We start from the raw sequence: 6,512 nt of genomic DNA, 5'->3' as shown, positions 1-6,512 counted from the left end.
GTGTTCTGAAATTCATGGTGCCTGCAGATGAAAAGCCAGAATTAACACATATATTTCCCCCTTGAGGCTGTTCCAAGCAGGAGAATACAGATGAAGAATGTTGAACTGTCTGTTCCTCATTGTTCAAGGCCCTCCTTAAAGAAGGAATCAAATATAAACAAAGAAATAGCACAGGAGAAATCAGGGAGCATGGGGATGGCTTCTCCCAGTGCAGGGACTCTCTTGTGCATCAAAGGGAATGAAATATGTGAGGCAGGAGCAACTCTGGTCCCTGGAGTGGTAATATTTGAACATATGTAGCTCATATAAGATTAGAATTGCTGTAAAGTTTGCACAGTCTTGCTGCAGCAGGTCCCAGTTACTGGGAGTGTTTGGGCAGTGTGGAGATGGGTCTGACATCAGCAGGGTGATTGTTCCCACGTGTTAAGAGGTGCAGGGTAGGTGAGGAGGAGCAAGGTGGGTGAGAGGGATGAAAAAAAAAGAATAGATCTGTGTTTTCCTCAGTTATGAGCAGCTGACTTGTGAATATCTGATGCTGAGGGCTGCCAATATCCTGAGCAGGTTCTTTGCAGGAATGGATCCTTCCCTCCTTGCCTCCCCCCTCAGCCTCAGGCAGGAGGCTTTGCTGACCAGGCTTTGCTCTCCCTGAAGTTGCTGATTGCTCCTCTTCTGTGTGAATGAAGGTAGAGTTAAGTCAATATTGAGCACCCTTGAAAAATCCCACTCAGATTTCATTTAGCGTTTATTCAATTGAGTATTAATGGTGGGATTCCTTTGGCTAGAGAAAATTCTTTACTGTCTTTTCATTGAAGTCTACAATATGGTGTCTTAGTTCCCCCAAACATCCTCTGCTGTGTTTCATCTTCTGATATGTTTTTGCCCACAATTACAGTCTGTAGAAGAGAACTACCTTTTAAAATATTTTTCCAGATTTGAGAAATGGCACAATTTCTCAACACCATAAAACAATTTTGTTTAAGTTCCAATAATCTTTGTCAGTGCTGTAAAGGAGAACAAAGCAAGAGTTGGGAAAATCTGCATTTAAAAAGAATTAAACCCATAAAAAGCACAGATGGGAAGAGTAAACACAGACATGCAGTTTTGCATGGGGTCACCCCGATCCCTTTTCTACAAAACATTATGTCTGGAATATTTATTTGGCTCCAATGAGTGACCCCTGATGTGGCCACAGAGAGCTGAGGGACCTGGGAGGATCTGAGCACCAAGTGATGTTTCACTTCAGGAGGATGATGAGTGATTCAGGCCACCTGCTTGCTAAATTTTATCCATCTTGCAAACAGTGGTGAAACACAGCTGCTTTCTAAGAGCAGTGGAGAGGGTCCAGTAGAGGCCTTTGCTCTTCTCCAGGCTTTGAGAAAGGGTAGAGGGCTGTGAGGCTGAAGAGAGATTTCTGTGAAATAGAGCCTTTTACTGGATCTGTACATATACACAGAAATATGGCACAAAGATCGAGAGTTAGTATTTCTAATAGTATGAAACTGCATCTTGGTAAAGCTATGGGGCTGATTTGTTTAGTGTTTGAGTTCTGCAAAAGCATTTTTAAGACATTTTCAAAGAACAAAGAAGACAGTAAGCATGTAATTTCACCACTACAATACTGTTAGTGTAAGTTCTTCAAATCTAATTTCTAATTTGCTCAGATACTTACCTGGGATATTTTCAGCCTCACAGTTTTAGATAAAAGTCTCTTTGACCAGCAGAAGTTGTCTCTGTCTTTCCTGCAGTGACTAACTGGGAATGTGCATCTGCAGAAAACTCAGCAAACTCAAGTGCAAAGAGCAGCTCAACATTTCTGCCAAGCTGGGAGCCTGCTCAGCTCACTCAGACTGCATTACTGACAACTGCTCTGGAGATTTTACCTCCTCACTTATGCACAGTTTCTGTGCATGATCACCCAAGACAGGGGAGACTCATCACAGACCACTCAAGTGAGGGGGTTTGATCCCCACCTGTTACAGAGTTGGTGACTGAAGATTTCAGGGTAGAGGATTCAGCTCCAAAAATTATTTTGGAGGCAGAACTAGATCCAACAATTCAGAAGCTCTAGTGCTTAGGGTAGGGAGCTGGGGTAATTAATCTTGGCACACAACTTACCACAGCTCCCCAGATTAATCTTTTTTATACAGTGATTGACTACAGTATAAAATATCAGTGCAAACCTCCATTATTTTTTATGTCTGAAAAGCCTCAAAAGAATGGAAAATTATCAAGTCTTGAGATCCATGTAGAGCTTGGAATACCAATTTTGCATCTGAATGAAAACAGCTGTAACTCAGGATTTGCTCTTTAATTCTTTCAAGAATAAAAGATCACATTAATATATGTAGATTAGGTGGGAATATGATTAACTCTTTTAATATTTCATGGGATGCACTGCTGGTTAACATCTAAAGGAAGTATTAATTCTGACTCAGACAAATTATAGATGTCCTTTTGTATTTTCATACATGTTTTTGATTCCTTGACCTTTTCTGAATGGTCTATTAGAAAAAGAAAAAAAAAGACAGAACAAAACACTTTGATATATCATTCTTGGTGCAAGCCAGACAAGATTACTTATTCTCCTTAATGAACTCTAAATTTTCTTATCTTGATACACAAAGCATCTTTTTTGTATAGAATCACCATTTTCAGTGCATTAGACTGCTTACTAACATAGTTTGCAGTTTACTGGTGATTGGCCTCTCTTTTAAACAATAAACAGAAATTATGACCCTTTCCTTGCAAAATAAAATGAAGAGACTCACAATTTGGATTTCCAATAATCTTATTTGTACACAAGTTTGCAACACAGCAAACTTAACTGGGTTGCTAATTTCCATCAGCCTGCTGGACTTTTGTAAGAATTATCTGTCTTATTATCTGTTAGCTACAATGTAATCTATTTTAGAAGGCTGTCAGCTCCTTGTCTTTCAAATAATTACAGTCAAAGAAAGCAAGACAAACCCTCCTCTCCCTCCTTACACCAGCTTTTTTTAATTGCATTTGGATTTTTCAAAAATATTTATGCCCCAAGTCAGAAGAAAAGTGCTCTGCTAAGCAGAACTGTGTTTTGTAGAGGGCTTAATCCTACTTCAGGCAATTTCTTCATGAAGCCACCGTCACTAAACGAGTAGAACTAGACACTGTAAAAAACACCCACAGGAGGGAGCTCAGGGGCTTCTTTTTCTCACATCAGGGACTAAGAACTGAGTTTAGAGCAGCAGAGCAGTGGAGTGCTCCTATGGGACAGGGACCTCTTATTTCCCTCCTCTTTCCCAGAAACATTCTGCCTGCAAGTCAGGCAGTCCTGCCTGAGCTTCAGGACTTTGTGGTAGGTCTGGAAGGGTTTGGTGAACAGGTTTAAGCTGTGAAAGCCCACCACAGACTGTGGTGTACCATGGATGTCAGTGAGCTTTACCTCTCCTATTTCTGCATGAGCCCTGTGGCAGTAGCTTACGAAAGCTCTGATAAAAGCCACTGGGAGACAGCCAGGCTCAGGAACTCTTGGCAAAAGTTCTTCAAGGTCAGCAGGCAAGGTGAGGTGTTGTCATGGGGGGGATATCTCCAAGAAAGCAGTGAGTTATTCCATTTAATGATTCTTACAAAGCTTGAACAAATATAGTGGCTTTGAAACTGGGAGCAAAATAATTAAAATTTGCTACATCATGGGCTCTTTTATTCTGGCAAATCACAGATTATTTCTGATAGGCACAAACTGGAGGCATTGGAAGGCTTTTCTTACAAGCAAAGGACACCACCAAAGCTCTGGTGTTTGCCTCTGGTCTCCATGTGTGGGAAAATGACTGGGGATCAAAAAATAATGGTAGAGATATTATAAGGGAAAACACAGCTCCTTCTCCCTATAAAGAACATGGTCAGTACCCCCCAAATTCCCACACAATCTGGGGGGGAACTAAACAGGGAGTGGAGTGGAGTGGAGTGGAGTGGAGTGGAGTGGAGTGGAGTGGAGTGGAGTGGAGTGGAGTGGAGTGGAGTGGAGTGGAGGAGTGCAGATGCTACAGCTGGGCTCTGTTGAAACCCTTGCAGAGGAGGAAATTTGGTGGTACTTTCTGACAAGCCACACAGCATCTGAAAACAGAGAGATACAAGTGTCCTGCTGTTAAATGAGCAGCTGTGGTTCTTACCCTCTCCTTGGGTAAGAGCTCTACTCTGTGTGTGTTGAATGATCTTGAGCTGGCTTTTACTGGGACTGGACCTTGTTAGGATTTTGCTTTGAAGTAATATTTTGTTTGAACAGTCTTTTCAGTCAGACACAATCACCTGCAATTCTTGAACCTTAACCTGTCACTGTTTTATTAATAAAATATTATTCTATAAACTGTTAATGTGAGTCCTTCAGGGGTGCTGATAGTGTGTGAATGTATGGAGACCGAGAAGGAGGTTTTTGTGTTTGGTGTGTGACACCAAACACAAAAACCCTGACCAAGCAGGCCAAACCATCCTCTGGCACAGCAGGATTATTTCAGAAGAGTCTCCATAACAGGACACTGACAAACTGGTTGGCCCAAGGGTCTTGGCTTTCCTGGGGCACTGACAGATTAATCAAACATTAGGAGTTTGAGATCTCCCCTTTTCACAGACACCATGACTGCAGTCAATCCAGCTGAAGAATAACCCCAACATTGCCAGGACAGCTGCCTTTCACAAATAAGCCAAGCTCATTTCAGAAACTTCATCAAAAGAGGGGAGGGCATAGGAAGGTGACAGTCAGAAATCTGTATCACCTCACCCTGTGCAAGCCACAGGGTCATCACAGCTCAACCAGCCTTTCTAGGGGGGAAGATGGTGCCTGAAGGGTGAGGTGCAGTGAGGGGGGACAAAAGGACAAAGCCTTCTCATTCAAATCCCAGCAAGAGGATTCTCCAGCAAAGAACGAGCCCCACATTATCTGGAAAGCATTGTCCTCCCTGTTGTTCAATTTAAGAAGCACTTACACAGTAGTCTGACTTGAAAAACAGAGCTTTAGTATCCAGAGTGGTGTCTGACCAATAAATCAGGAAGCCAGCTCATCTCCAAGCACCATTTAGACTCTTTCTCACCATGAGCTAGACGCTGTAGTTTTTATCTGAAGCCTCATTTTTCTTAGCTTCAATACACCATCTGAATTTAACATAGGTGGCACTTGTGTGCTTAATTCAGAACTGAGTTTCCTAAAATACTGACCAAAAAAAGTATCAAAATATGGATTTATGACTGACTTTGGGGAATTTGGTTATGAAGAATAGCTTCACCTTTTCTTAAATGTTAGTATGAATATTGTCTGACAAAGCCAAAAGAATTTGGAAGTCTGATTCATTGTTTAATATCAAATTGTAGATATTTACAACTGTTTTCTTTTGCCATTTATAATTTCTGTTATACTCCTCCCACACATTTATTGGACTCAACAGTTCAATTAGATAATGTTGAATTCACTTTGACATTTATGCCTGGAAACAGCCTTTAAGGTCACAAGGTGATGGTTCCATCAGAGGAACTCAGCAAAAGTGGAAGGAAGGGGCTGGGGGGAGAGGGGAGAAAAAGGTTTTGTGGAATTAGAATTCTTTTTTGAGGCTGATTTGAGAAGTTACAGTTCTGGGTCTGTGTTAGTGAGGGGGGTTTGGGTATAAATACCAGCCAAGCTCTCCTCTCACTATAGATATTCTCTTTTCTGCTAAATTGGCTCAGGCATGGTCTCTGCTGAACCCTGCTGTCTCTCCTTACCTGAGGACCTCCATCAGTGCCCTGCTGCTCTGCCAGGTCCCATCCACCCCTTTTAGGCACTTGCAGCACCCAGATTTTGTGTCACAGCCCCTCCATTTTGCACTGGCAAAGGAGACCAGAGGCAGCACGGCCCGGGGAGTGGTGATGCTGGATATAGCATTATCCCTCAAACATTCCCCTTCCTTAGATAGCTGCATAGTACTGCTGGTGGGCAGCAGTGTCTGTGAGCACACTTAGAGGTCATGCATATTTTGCAGTGTAGTTATTTGGCTGTCAAAGGTATTGCTGACGTTTTGAATGAGGACTGGAATTTGCTATATATAATTAACAGTAGGGGGTGGTGCTTTTTTGGATAATGAGATCTTTAGATGCTGGAGGTTGAAAGAGAGTGGAAAAGGGATGCACATATGATCTTTTATATAAAGTAGTCTGGTGATAATGCCCAGCTCACGCTGCCTGGACTGGCCCTTTGATGTTCAGAGCATGTATCAGATGTGAAAGGAATGACTGACAGTCCTGGGACAACACATGGTGTCTAATGAGCTCACTGGGGCTCATCACTCCCAGTTCTGACATTTCAATCTGAGCCCCTCAGCTTCTGGGGGTTGCATTCACCCTTTAGTTTGCCCACAGCTCTGTGTCTTTGAAAACTGACCATCTCCAAGTCACCTCCAGAAGACAGAATTCTTCCCATGTACCCCAAACCTCTCTGAATGGTGTCTGTGCTCTCACCATGTCTTTCCACTGCTGACCGCCATCCTACTCCAGGGTTTGGCTTGCAAGGC

This window comes from Molothrus ater, chromosome 2, assembly GCF_012460135.2.
Source record: "Molothrus ater isolate BHLD 08-10-18 breed brown headed cowbird chromosome 2, BPBGC_Mater_1.1, whole genome shotgun sequence".
Taxonomy (NCBI): domain Eukaryota; kingdom Metazoa; phylum Chordata; class Aves; order Passeriformes; family Icteridae; genus Molothrus; species Molothrus ater.
The sequence above is the reverse complement of the archived record's forward strand: the minus strand, read 5'-3'. Positions refer to the sequence as shown.